At 41.1% G+C, this 14,749-nt stretch overlaps 1 protein-coding gene across 13 annotated transcripts in view; it reads left to right on the top strand.

The window, feature by feature from the left end:
* Positions 1–14,749, top strand: part of BBX (BBX high mobility group box domain containing) — a 294,480-nt gene that overhangs the window by 173,399 nt on the left and 106,332 nt on the right. The gene's annotated exons all lie outside the window — the stretch shown is intronic.

The following is a 14,749-nucleotide window of genomic DNA, read 5'->3' as shown; positions in this document are numbered from 1 at the left end:
AAGACCAGACTTAATGGTATGACTGAGACTGAAGGGACGTGGCCAGAGGTCATGGCCACCGGACTCTCTGTTAGCCCCAAACTAAAACCATTCTGAAAGCTTACTCTTCAGACAAAGATTAGACTGGACTATAAGACATCAAATGATACTGGTAAGCAGTGTGCTTCTTAGCTCAACCAGACATATGAGACTAAGTGGACAGCCCCTTGTCTGGAGGAAGGATGAGAGGGCAGAGGGGGACAGGAGCTGGATGAATGGACACGGGAAATACAGGGTGGAGAGAAGGAGTGTGCTGTCACATCATAGGGAGAGCAACTAGGGTCACATAACTACGTGTGTATAAGTTTTTGTATGAGAAACTGACTTGATTTGTAAACTTTGACTTAAAGCACAATAAAAAAGAAGAAAAAAAGAATCTTGATTAGGGGAGGGGTGGTATTAAATTTGAACATTCCCAGCTTTAACTGAGTACTTGAATGATTGCTTCTCCCTAAAATCAACTAGCCCCATGCCTTAAGAATGTGCAAGAGCTCCTTGTATGATTTCTCAGGTTTATAATTTTTGTGGAAGAGCTTTTGTGTCCTGACACTACAGAGCTGTACCTTTTTATTTAAACAGGGTGCCGGAAGATAAAAGTTCAGCCAGCAGAGGGAGCAGATTTATAAAAATTGGGCTGTAAGAAAAATAACTCCAGTAAGCTTGTACCTTGTGGGCATAGCTTCACAATACTCTTAATGCTGCACAGTGAGAGAGAGAAAAGGAAGGAGGAAATTAGTGAATTTAGGATCATACCAGAACGTCTAGCTGGGTTATTGTCACCTTGATAGTTTTTAAAAAGGAAGCAAAGCAAGCAGATATTAATACAAAAAAAAACCAAAACCAAGTCCGTTGCCATGGAGTTGATTTTGATTCCTAGAGACCCTAAAAAGCAGAGTGGAACTGCCCTATAGGGTTTCCAAGGCTGTAAACCTTTATGGAAGCAGACGGCCACATCCTTCTCCCGTGGAACCGCTGGCAGGTTCAAACCACCGACGTTTCAGCTCGCAGCCGAGTGCTTAGCCACTGTGCCAACTGGGCTCTTCTAATACAAATAGGAAGTTATAGATTTGCTAATTGTATGAAGTGAGAACAACTTCTTGGTGCTTTTAAATTTTAAGGAAAAAAGAAAATCATAATGAAGTAATAATGTCATCAGTTTAGTAAATAAAAAGCTTTCAGCACTTGTCCTTGGGGTTAGAGCATGTTTAGCCCAAACAGCAGAACATGCCAGAAATGATTATTAATGTCCTGAACTATGTCCTTGGGGTGCTGTTACGACCCTGAATCATCAAATTAGCAATTCATTTTTGTATCATATGGATTAAATCAGGAAAACTGGATTCTATTTAAATACTGTATTTAAAGAAAAAAATTCAACAGCATATATAAAACATTTTCTGCTTAACTCTAGCTACTCAGAAAATATAAATTAATTACAGCACCCTATGCATTCTAATTAATTTCTTGGATAAAGTTGCAATCTGATATAAAATCATTAAATTCATTCATTTTCAAGCACAGTTTATTAAATATGTATTACACAGAGTAAAGAACAGGGTGGACAGGGTGAAAGATTCTCAGTGGTGATATAGACTGTTAATTCATAACTGAATCATTGTCTTCTGTTTTGAAAGACATAAGAGATCATGATGATGGAAAAAATTCACTCATTTTTTAACTTAAAAATTACTAAATCATGTAAAAGAAAAATGATTGTTTTAAACCTTTACCATTTTAGATGAAGCTTAGTGTCTGCTTTTTTAAAATATGAGTAATCATTCTTAAAAAATCGGATGGCTGTAAGCAAGCTGGTGATGGAGACAGGAGAAAAGGGAGCTGACAATGATTTCTGCTGCAAGGTGAAAATTATTTAATGCAGTTCTTTCTCTCATCACATCTGCTGCATACGAACTATTTTCAAATAAGTAAAATTGCCAGGTGTTTTAGTTTGATAGTTTGGGTTTTCTGTTTTAGTAGGTGTTTCTGAGGAGGAGCACCTAGATCAGGGTGTGGTAAGGCTGGAGTAGAGAAGTGGTGGCAAATGAGGAGAAGGAGTGAGGGGAGAACAGGCCTGGGGCCCGTTCATCACAGAGCTGCGGCCTACAGTGTGCCCCTCTCTGTGTCAGGCACCAGCGATACCGTAGTGGACATGGCAGCCCCCACCCTCCATTGTAGATCCAGACGAGTGAGATGTAGGTAAGGAAACAGGCCATGTCAGTGTGGCCTATCGGTGTAGGGTGCTGTGGGAGTAAGCAGGAGGCTCCTCTCTCAGACTAGGAAGGGCCAGCAGAGGCTTGAGGCTAGGTGTTAAGCTGTGCTGTGGAACAGGAAGGGGTGTCCCCCTGAGAGAAGACAGTGTGTATGGAGGGAGGCCAGGAGGCAGGAGTGCATGGCAAGTTCCAGGTGCTGGTGTGGCGCTCGGTGTGAGTACAGCTTTGAGGGTGAGCATGGAGTGAGTGAGCAGGGACCGGGTCAGGAGAAGTCTTGTAAATTGTAGTGTGAAGGAAGGACCTTGGACTTTTTCCCTTTCAGAGAGGTTCAGACAAGAGAAGGAGGTGAGCAGGTTTGTAATGTGGAGAATTGAGGTCAGCACAGCTGTAGATAAGAAGACCAGATGGTTGAACGAGGGTAGGGCATTTGAGAGAGCAGATGATATATAGGAGGCAGAAGGGACAGAACTTGGTGAGGGGTTAGATCTTGGGGTGAGAAGCCAGTTAATTCCAGTTTATGACGAGAAGGTAGAAAAGATCCGTTGTGCTTTCTGGATGTTTATGTGAAGGGAAGGAGAGTCCAGTTCCTATTCACCAGGTTTTGGCATACTTCCCAGGGATATTGTGGAGGCAGAGATCTGGCCCAGGCAAGGTATTTCCCTGAGAGGCTAGAAGTCAAAGACGTAAGTGAATCATAGTGAGGTAGAGAAGTCAGAGCTTGCAGCCAGCATCAAAGTTGAGAGAAATTGTAAGTGCTTTCTAGGAAGTTAATCCTGGAATTTAGAACCAAGAAGATGAGGGACAAGTTGGTAAGTGAAGTGCAAGGTGAGGTCCTTGAACAGGTGATAGCACCAGGTGGACCACTGCTGTGTGGCTTGGGACTAGGCAGTCTCTTGGCATGATGGCTGGAAGCCAGTTTGTCCACAGAATAAGGGTCAGCTAAAGGAGGGAGACTTAGAGAGGACTTTAGATCAGACTGTATTTATACCAAAGATACTAGTGTAGAAGGAACTGTTTGTTGATAGTTGATCAAAGAGAGAAAGAAACTGAAAACTGATGGTTCAGGGTAGCAGGAAGGAAATGAGATAAACACTCAGACTGGGAAGGATTTGACCTTGGATCTCTGCCTCTGAGAGAAGAGGGAAGAAGAAACAAGTTTTGAAATTGGTAGGCAGGGTGAGAAGTTGGAACGCTTACATATAATGACCTTGTTAAGCAGGAGGCAAAGGCATTTTCCTGGAATGACCAGGGTTGTGGTAGGAGTGACAGTATGGAGAAGTGACAAAAATCTCAGGCTCTGGGATAGAAGACCTGAGTGTGAATCTTGGTTCCACCATGTGCTGGTGGAATGGCCTTGGGCATGTTGCTTAAGGTTTGTAGTTCTCAGTTTTCTTCATGTATACATATATATAGCCGTTGCCGTGAGTCAATTCCGACTCATAGCGACCCTATGGGACAGAGTAGAACTGCCCCATAGAGTTTTCAGGGAGTGCCTGGTGGATTCAAACCACCGACCTTTTGGTTAGCAGCCATAGCTCTTAAGCTCTTAACCACTGTGCCACCAGGGTTTATATACATATATATATATATATGTGTGTGTGTGTGTGTGCGTGTGTACGTATATATATGTAGAATTATTGTACTTTTCTTCAAGAGTTTATGCAGGATCAAAGAAATTAATTCATTTAAAGTGTTTACATGTAGCAAATGTTCACTAATGTTTGTTATTATTGAACAAACAAACCAAACCCATTGCCGTCGAGTCAATTCCTACTCATGGTGACCCTATACGACAGGGTAGAACTGTCCCATAGGGTTTCCAAGGAGTGGCTGGTAGATTTGAACTGCCTACCTTTTGGTTAGCAGCCCAGCTCTTAACCACTGCAAAGGCAATAGTGTATAATGGCTAAGAAGTCAGGCATCCTGAGTTCAAATACTGGCTCCATCAATTACGTGCTAACGAGATGACCTTGGATACTATAAATCTATCTGTGCCTCAGCTTTCTGATGAATAAAAAGGGCATGCTAATAGTCGTTACCTTGCAGGCTTTTCGTGAGTTAAGAGCGTTCACAAATGTAAAGCACTTAGCTTTTGGCACGTAGGAAGCATTATATATGTGATATCTCATTTTTATGATCACTATCATCAGTATGGGTTGAGGACAAACTGAGAATTTGGAATGGATACTGTGGGGACTGGATAGAAAGTGAGAGCAAGGTGTGGGCCTGGGAGAGCAGAGAGAAGACTGTAAAGCTGCGCAGTGAGCAGGGTGCACACCAGCCTGGCAGGAGAGTGGAGGAGGCTTGGAGTGGGGAGGTAAGTTCAACGGGAGGTAAGGTTGGACATTTTAACTCCCACAGCACATTGCTTGCCAGAGGATCAAGAGATAAATATGTGTTCAACTGTATTGACAAGAAAGGAGAAGACTCCCCTGAACTTAATTTCTTGTGCTTCAACTTGTCAGTGTGGTAATTGTGCCCTATCAATGTATTAAATGTACATAATTAAGATCTTTGTGAATTTATAAACTGAAAGAGGCAAATACATATATTAGGCTTGTTGAAGAACGTGATGACTTTTTTAGTTAGAATGTAAACACCACCGTAAAATGATAGGAAAACAAAAATGTGGGCTTTTAGGGCTTGGGGTAGGGAACATTTCTTAGCCTGTTGTTGAATTCTGTGTGTAAATAGCTTCTCCTCCGTTTTGACACTTTATCTCTCTCAAGGTGGCTGTTGTCTCTGCCTGTAGCTTAGAGCACGATACCTTTTGAGTACATGCCAAGCTCTTCTAAGGCTAAGTGTCATGAAGTGCAGTTATTAGAGATCTTACAAATACATATTCCTTCATGAGATAAGGGTGGACAGACCAGGACTGCCAGTATAACTAAGTCCTTCTTTGAATAGTGGTTGCCTTGTTAGTATTCATGAAGAGCATATAGATAACATCTTGACAGAGTTAAAGTTTCAACTTGAAAAGCGACTTCTTTTCAATAAGCAGCACATTTAGAGACACTTTTTGCATGAATAGAATGACTGAATTGCTTCTAAAACGCGAGTATTACTTTATTGAATGAGATATTTTTCATTTAATCTGTCTGCAGTTTAGAATTGTCGTTAGAATTACAACAAATAATAATGACTGGCAGTTGTAGGGCTTTTATCCTCAAAGAGCTTTATAGTTAATCTAATTGTTGCTTAGAGTCATGGAAGATGTATACTTGCTATTTTATGGTGAATCCCTGGGAGTGTTCCTTTTCCCTGCCTCTTGGTGCTCCTTTTTAGTACTTCCACAGCCTGTAAGGCATTTCTCTATGGGAAATGCCCAGAGAATTGACGGATTTCAGGAGCATTAAGATCCAAGTGTTCCCTTTCCTCAGTAAGAGTTGGGCCTCTTGAGCTAAGCTTCCTGGTTCTGTTCCCACCTCCTCTGCTTGCTGTGTGGCCCTGATCAGGTTGCCGGACTGAACTCTCAGTTTCTTCAAGTGGGATTAATAGTGGTACCTGCCTCAGAGGGGTCTTGTGAAGATTAAATGAGATAATGAATGTTACACACGTGCTGGACCTAGCAATGTCAAGTATGGTCAAAGCTCACAGCAAAGAGTGATGGATTTTTACTTGGGGTTTTCACAGAAGGCTCTAAAGAGTCAGGGGCATTTTGACCTGGGCCTTGGAGGATGAGAAGAACTTTCATAGGAAATGGGAGGAAGTGAATTCCAGGCTAAAGTCTCTGCGTAAGCAAAGGGAAATGGCATGGCATGTTTGGTTGGTGAAGCTTAGGGTAAAAAGGAGTAAGACTTCAAAGGTGGGGAGTTTACTTCCCTCTGTGTTAGCAGGACTTCCTGAAGGAGTGCAAGCAGGGAGGGAGTGTTTTAGTCAGTCCAATTTGTGTGGAAGCTCCAGAGTTGCCACTGTGACACCATCTCTTATGACTGCCGTTTCCTTCCCTCTGTAGACTGGGGAGAAAGCTGTGAAGCTTTACAGTCCGACTTGCTCTGAAGAGGCATTACTTGTGGTCAGAATGTGTGCTTGTCTAACAATGAGATTTCATGGGTTTCCCTTACCTTCCCCTGTTTCAATAGCCTTTGAATGGGATTTGATTGGACGTTTAGAAAACAGTTTAAATTCTAAAATACCCCTGTGACACAGAGTTAAATTCGTACTAACAAAGACTGAAGGGTTCTGATTGTCTAAGTTCTAAGACATACAACGGAAAGACTGAGAGGATCTTATTGACAAAACTTATGATCTTGCCAACACACTGTTTCTGAATATGTATACGTCAAAGAAAAGGAAACTCTCAATTTTTCAAGTCTGGAGATGATACCGTCTGGGAAGCACTTGGGCCACTATTAAATGGAGACATCTGTGCTCTTCTTTGAATGCATCATAGGCTGAGTCTAAGGGAGCAGATGCTGCCTGTTAAAACCATGCTCCCTCTAAAAAGCATCTGGGTAAAGAGGGGGAGTGAGCTAACACTGGTAGAGAACTTTCTAGGAGCCTGGCACTACCTGGGTATTATGTATGTGTTCTCATAGTACAGCTGTTATTATTCAGTTTATCATAGGAGGAAAGCTTCGCCAGATTGATGACTTTTCAACAAGCGGTGGTAAAGGTGGAATTCTAAACGAGGCCTGTTAGACTCCACTGTCCATTTGTTGTTGTTAAATGTTGTGTTTGCTTTTGACTACTAATTCTTTCTTCTCTAACTTTCTCCAAGAGTTTAAACCTCAATAAAGGTCCTCATGAATGGCATCGTGCATTCAAAGAATACAGTTAAATGAAGTCTTTCCTAACTTAACAACAAGTTGATTTACATTAAGTTCAGTATAATGAATATCTAATTGGGGTCACTCACCGTGGCATAGAAAGGGGCACACATGGGTTGGTTTGTTTTTATAGAATAAACAAACATTTATTATTTTGCAGAGGGACCTTCAGCATCCGTTATTTGACAATTTCAGCGGCATTATTTGATGACATTGTATCTTCCAAATGCAGCGTCTACTTGTATTCGAATTACCTGGTACCAGTTCTAGGATAGATCTTGAAATGTTCTTTTTGACCATGAATGCAGTGCCATTCCTTTTCAGTTTGTCATTCCTGGTATAGCAGACCATGTGATTGTCCAATTTTAAAATGGCCAACACCAGTCCATTTCAGCTAGCTAACGCCTAGGCTGTCGATCTTCAAGTGTTCCATTACATTTTTGACAACTTCAAATTTTCCTTGTTTCATAGTTAGTACGTTCCAAATTTCAATTATTGATGGATGTTTGCAGCTGTTTATTCTCGTTTTGAGTCATTCCACATCAGCAAATGAAGGCCCTGAAAGCTTTACCCCATCCACATCATTAAAATTGATTCTACTTTGAGGAGACAGCTCTTCTCCAGTCGTATTTTGAGTGCCTTCCAGCCTGAGGGGCTCATCTTCCAACACTGTACAGAGTGTTCTGCTACTATCCATAAGATTTTCACTGGCCAATTTTTTTCAGAAATAGATTGCCAAGTCCTTCTTCCTAGTCTCTCAGTCCGGAAGCTCCACTGAAACCTGTCCACCATGGTGGACCCTGCTGGTTAAAAAGAACGTCATGATCTATCCTGAAGCACAACACTGTCAGTGACAGGGTAATATCCATACACCTACAAGGAAGATAAGTTAATGTGATTATTATTCAGATTTACTCGCCAACCACAAATGCCAAAAATGACAATTTTTTTTTTTTTTTTTTACCAACCTCTGTAATCTGAAATTGATCAAACATGTAATCAGGATACATCGATAATTATTTGTGATTGAAATGTGAACGTTGAAAACAAAGAAGAAGGATCAGTGATTGGAAAATATGGCCTTGGTGATGGAAACGACACCAAATATCACAGGATAGGATTCTGCAAGAACAATGAGTTACTCATCGGAAATATATTTTTTCAACAACACAAATGTGGAGCTCACCAGATGGAATACACAGGAATCAAATCAACTACATCTGTGGAAACAGATGATGGAGAACTCAGTATCATCAGTCAGAACAAGGCCAGGGGCTCACTGCGGAACAGATCATCAATTGCTCATATGTAAGTTCGAGTTGAAGCTGAAGAAAATTAACCCAAGTCCATGAGAGCCAAAGTACAACCTTGAGTGTATTCCACCTGAATTTAGGGACCATCTCAAGAATAGATTTGACCCATCAAACACTAATGACCGAAGACCAGACAAATTATGGGATATCAAGGACATCATACATGAAGAAAGCAAAAAGTAATTAAAAAGAAAGAAAAGACCAAAATGGATGTCAGAAGAGAATCTGAAACTTGTTTTTGATCATAGAGCAGCTAAAGCAAACAGAAGAAATGATGAAGTAGAAGAGCTGAACAGAAGATTTCAAAAGATGGCTCGAGAAGACAAAGTAAAGTATTAAGATGAAATGTGCAGAGACCTGGAGTTAGAAAACCAAGCAGGAAGAACACACTCAACATTTCTTAAGCTGAAAGAACTGAAGAAAAAATTTAACCCTCAAGTTGGCAATATTTTAGAAATCTATGGGCAAAACGTTGAACAATGCAGGCATCATCAAAAGAAGATGGAAGGAATATACCGAGTCACTCTACCAAAAAGAATTGGTGGATGTTCAATCATTTCAGGAGGTGTAGTATATGATCAAAAACTGAGGGTACTGAAGGAAGAAGTCCAAGCTGCACTGAAGGCATTGGCAAAAAACAAGGCTTCAGGAATTGACAGAATACCAACCAAGATGTTTTCAACAACTGGAAACACTCACTCATCTATGCCAAGAAATTTGGAAGATAGCTACCTGACCAAACAACTGAAAGAGATCCGTATTTGTTCCTGTTCCAAAGAAAGATGATCTAACAGAATGAGGAAATTATCAAACAGTACTGTTAATATCACATACAAGTAAGATTTTGCTGAAGATAATTAAAAAACAATCACATCAGTACATACCGGAAACTGCCAGAACGCCAAGGTGGATTCAGAAGAGAAGGTGGAATGAGGGATATCATTACTGATGTCAGATGGATCTTGGCTGAAAACAGAGAATACCAGAAAGATGTTTCATTGACTACACAAAGGCGTCCAACTGCGTAGTTCATAACAAATACGGATAGCATTGCAAAGAATGGGAATTCCAGAACACTTAATTGTGCTCATGCGGAACCTGTACCTAGACCAAGATGCAGTTGTTCAAATAGAACAAGAGGCTACAGTGCGGTTTAAAATCAGAAAAGGCATGTGTCAGGGAACATATTTATTCAGTTTGTATACTGAGCAAATAATCTGGGAAGCTGAACTATATGAAGAAGACCTCGGCCTCAGAATTGGAGGAAGACTCATTAACAACCTGCAATATGCAGATGAGAGAACTTTGCTTGTTAAAAGGAGAGAGGGCTTCACTGATGAAGATTAAAGACCACAGCCTTCAGTGTGGATTACACCTCAACATAAGGAAAACAAAAACCTTTACACCTGGACCAGTAGGCAACATTGTGATAAACTGAAAATATTGAAGTTGTCAATATTTCATTTTACTTGGATCCAGAATCAACACCCATGGAAGCAGCAGTCAAGAAATCAAATGACATATAAAAAAACAAAAAAAAAAATTTTTTTTTTTTTTTAGCACTGGGTAAATCTGCTGCAGAAGACCTCTTTAAAGTGTTAAAAAAACAGATGTCACTTTGAGGACTAAGGTGCGCCTGACCGAAGCCATGGTATTTTCAGTTGCCTCATACGCATTCGAAAGCTGGACAGTGAATGAGGAAGACTGAAGGAGAATTGATGCATTTGAATTATGGTGTTGGTGAAGAATATTGAATATACCACGAACGAATCTGTCTTGGAAGAAGTACAACCAGAATGCTCCTTAGAAGCGAGGATGGCAAGACTATGTCTCACATACTTTGGACACATTATCAGGAGGGACCAGTCCCTGGAGAAGTACGTCATGCTTGGTAAAGCAGGAGATCAGTGAAAAACAGGAAGGCCCTCAACGAGACGGATTGACAAAGTGACCACAATGGTGGGCTCAGTCACAACAATGGTGGTGAGAGTGGTGCAGGACTGGACAGTGTTTTGTTCTCTTGTACACGGGGTTGCTGTGAGTCCATGTCGACTGGATGGCAGCTAACAACAGTTTTCCTAGAATCTTAATGCAGAATGGAATAATGACCCTTTTTGAAATAATGTCCATGTGCTGCTTTTTTTATTATATGTAGATTGTTAGCTTAATTTGCTCTTATTAATGAACAGTAAGTAAACTTTAGATGTGTGGGGGTTTTAGTTCCAAAATAATTACAAGATTGGTCTTTTGTCAGTTTTTCTTTTTTGTGTAAATAAGTGAGTTTTCTCTCAAAATTCTGCTTTCTTTGCTCACATCTTTTCCTTTTTTTGTCCTCTTTTCCTTCATACTTCTCTCTCGCTTTCTAACTATTTCTGAATGATAATCAGGGCATCATTACCTCCCACTGTTTTGACTTCTTTCAACGGTTTAAATATGTATCCGTATAGAATTAAGGGTAATCAGATAGATATAAGTTATTAAACTTTTAGTTTATACTTTGAGGTATTTTGTAGCATTAGCTTAATTATACTTTTTTTGATTCTTTTGCCCAAGGTGTACTGTATCCAATTCACTTATTCATTTATTCATGTTTCATTCACACTACAAATATTTTTTGCCTTCTTTATTCCAGGCATGGTGCTAGGGGTTATCAAACTCAGTTCCCCCCCAGTCCATGTGGCTGGTGGTTCTTACGTACCACATACCGCCTCGGCCTGTGTATCAGAGTTATCTGTAATTTTTAGCCCCCCTTTTCTCCACTCAGGAAAGAGTATGTGGATTCAAGGGGATAAGGGAGGTGGTGTGGTTGATTTGGGAACCACTCTAGTGTACAAAAATTATGACTCATGGCCACAGTTAAGTGGGAAGGTTCCTGTGGCTGGTTGTGATCTTGATGCTCTGGTGTGCCAGGATGTTCTGAGCATATAAAAATAGAAGGTTTGGGCCATCAAGGAGAGGACCTAGGGAGGGAGAAGGTTGGGGCCATCAAGGAGAGGACCTAGGGAGGGAGAAGGTTGGGGCCATCAAGGAGAGGACCTAGGGAGGGAGAAGGTTTGGGCCATCAAGGAGAGGACCTAGGGAGGGAGAAGGTTTGGGCCATCAAGGAGAGGACCTAGGGAGGGAGAAGGTTTGGGCCATCAAGGAGAGGACCTAGGGAGGGAGAAGGTTTGGGCCATCAAGGAGATGACCTAGGGAGGGGGAAGGTTTGGGCCATCAAGGAGAGGACCTAGGGAGGGAGAAGGTTTGGGCCATCAAGGAGATGACCTAGGGAGGAAGAAGGTTTGGGCCATCAGGGAGAGGACCTAGGGAGGGAGAAGGTTTGGGCCATCAGGGAGAGGACCTAGGGAGGGAGAAGGTTTGGGCCATCAGGGAGAGGACCTAGGGAGGGAGAAGGTTTGGGCCATCAAGGAGAGGACCTAGGGAGGGAGAAGGTTTGGGTGATCAGGGAGAGGACCTAGGGAGGGAGAAGGTTTGGGCCATCAGGGAGAGGACCTAGGGAGGGAGAAGGTTTGGGCCATCAGGGAGAGGACCTAGGGAGGGAGAAGGTCTGGGCCATCAAGGAGAGGACCTAGGGAGGGAGAAGGTCTGGGCGATCAGGGAGAGGACCTAGGGAGGGAGAAGGTTTGGGCCATCAGGGAGAGGACCTAGGGAGGGAGAAGGTTTGGGCCATCAGGGAGAGGACCTAGGGAGGGAGAAGGTCTGGGCCATCAGGGAGAGGACCTAGGGAGGGAGGTGTAGGATGTGCACAGATAATTGTAATAGAAGAGGAAGCAGGCACGGTAAATGCCTTAGCAATACAAAGTCTTTCCAGTGTCTTTCAGGGGAGGAGATTAATTTTGCCAGTATTTGCAGTGGCATGTTGGCTCCATGGAAAGAATTATAGCAGTCAGGTGTGAGCATAATTATGTGGGACCCAAAAGCCATATACACTACCCATTAATTTGGTTCTTGATAGTCTGTTTTTGTTTGAACATTGAAATGATACATGTATACGCAATTATACATGTATACAAACACATTCACACATAATTAAATAGTATAGTCAAACTGTTTGGGCCTAGACGATGTATTTTCCTCTGGGCACTGGCTATCACCTTGCCCTCCTCCAGTTAATAACAGCTGCCTGACTTGTAGTTTCCTATTGATTTCTTTTACTCTTAAAAAAATGTGTTACTGTAAAATATTGGGCCTCCAATATGGGTTTAATTACCACTCAAGTCACTCATCCTGAAGTGATTAATAAGCCATGAAAATATCCATTTCCTCTTCTATGTACAGCAATGGTATTTTTGGAAACTGGGATACATGTGCTACGTTTGGAAGCCCTGGTGGCATAGTGGTTAAGAGCTACAGCTGCTAACCAAAAGATCAGCAGTTCGAATCTGCCAGGCGCTCCTTGCAAACCCTGTGGGGCAGTTATGCTCTGTCCTGTAGGGTCGCTATGGGTCGGAATCGACTTCATGGCAACAGTTAATTTTTTTTTTGGTGCCAGGTTTTGTTTGTAGATAGAATGGCAATTGTCAAATGGTCTATCAGTTCAAAGGAAATCTCTGTACTTTTATTAAGAGCACACCAGATACCTAATTCTGTTTACAGTTTTCAGCAACTTCTTGTACTCCGAGGCAGCCACACAAGTCATGTAATTGCTTCAGATATTCGGCAGAGGTTTCTTGCTAAGAAATCCACAGGAACATGTTTTGCTTTTCTTCCTTTTTTTTCTCTTCTTTCTTCCTTTTTTGATTAGATACAGCTTTTAATACATTAATGATGATTTTTATCGAAAGGAAGATTTTATTAAAATGGAAATTTTAATTGCAGAGCAAGAAGGAATCCAAACATTCGTTAATAGTGAGATGATTGAGTAAATTGTGATACGTTCATATTTTTAATGTTACATAGTGTCCTAGAGAGAAGAACACGATATATGCAACTTAAAAAGTATTTTAAGGGCTATGTGTACAGATATGCTTGTATATTTTTTAGAAGGTGCAGAATGAAATAATTCCTGAGACCTTTGATATGGTCAAGAGGGAAAATTATTAGCAGAACAGAATCCAGGTATAGACTTATACATATATGATATGTTAGTGTAGGATAAAAGCGGAATTTCAAAGCAATGGAAGAAAGCTGGGTTATTTAATAAATGATATTGGGACAGTTGGTTAGCTATTTGGAAAAGAAGAATAAGCTAGATCCATGCATTACTCCTTTCATGAGAATGCATTCCAGATTTACAAAATATTTAATTTTTAAAATTAAATCATAGGAGAAAATATTAGTGAGTTTTTTTAATTTTGGAGTGAGGAAGACCTAAGCATGACCCAAAATCCAGAAACAGTTAAGGTAGATGGATAAATTTGCCTAAGGCATATTGTTTCAAAGACTTGAGAACTGGACGATTCTTGACAGCACGTGTTTAGGGACCCCAGCCTCAGCTACATGGGGGTATAGACTGTGCCAGCACTTGGAACAGTGCACACATACGCTGACCAAGAGGCCACTACCCAGCAATTTCAGCAGCCGTGTTTGTGTTTGTCATTGCTTCGGTGTTCATGTACCTGGAAATTGATGGTATTTAGCTGTAGTGCTTGAATTTTCACATGAGTATGTATAAACAGTAATTTATATATTAATGGTGCTTCAACTGAATGAATGAATGAGAAATGAATCAAAAAAGTTGCCAAGAAAACATGTAAGAAACTGCAGTTTGTGGTTCCCTTCGTGCTGTGGGGCTGGGCATGATGAAGATGAAAACCTCTTTTTAGTTTATAACCTTCTGGGCCATTTTCACTTTTATAATACAGAAAGGTGTTGATTTTGTGATCAAGAAGAACTCTTTTTTTTATGTCATTAAAAGTTATTTAGAATTTTGGGCTTCTAAAGATTGTGTCACATGCGTATGCATGACCTGGTGATGGCTTGACTATTTCAGCCAGTCACCCATTAGAGGTAAAAAAAAAATTTCCAGAGAGCAAATTATTTTACCAGATTGTTACACATGTGGAGTGGGAGACATGTAGGTGTTTGTGATCCGTTGTGTCACAGAGCGGCTGACTCGTCCAGGTAACCTCCAGTGTGCTGCTTCAGTGAGTCCTTGCAGGACGCACACAGCTGACTTGAAAAAAGTGTGTGTCATCGTATAGCTTTATTTTAAACCCAGAACATCGATTCTTACAAATTATTAATTTTAGTAATGTTACGGGCATGTATTTGTCATAGCGTGGGATACAAAATTAATGTAAGTTATTAAGGTAAAATAGGAGCCACTTCCTGTTTTACATGTGGAAGCCCCTCCTGTCAGCACCTGCACCCTTGGGAAGCGTTTTCCACACTTCTCTGGTGGAAAACTTGAGAAAAACTGTCCTGAGTAAATATGCACACATGAAGGTAACTTGTAATTATCCTAAAGCTTTATTTG

The sequence above is a fragment of the Loxodonta africana genome, chromosome 20 (genome assembly GCF_030014295.1).
Source record: "Loxodonta africana isolate mLoxAfr1 chromosome 20, mLoxAfr1.hap2, whole genome shotgun sequence".
In the NCBI taxonomy this organism is placed as follows: Eukaryota; Metazoa; Chordata; class Mammalia; order Proboscidea; family Elephantidae; genus Loxodonta; species Loxodonta africana.
The sequence above is the reverse complement of the archived record's forward strand: the minus strand, read 5'-3'. Positions and strand labels throughout refer to the sequence as shown.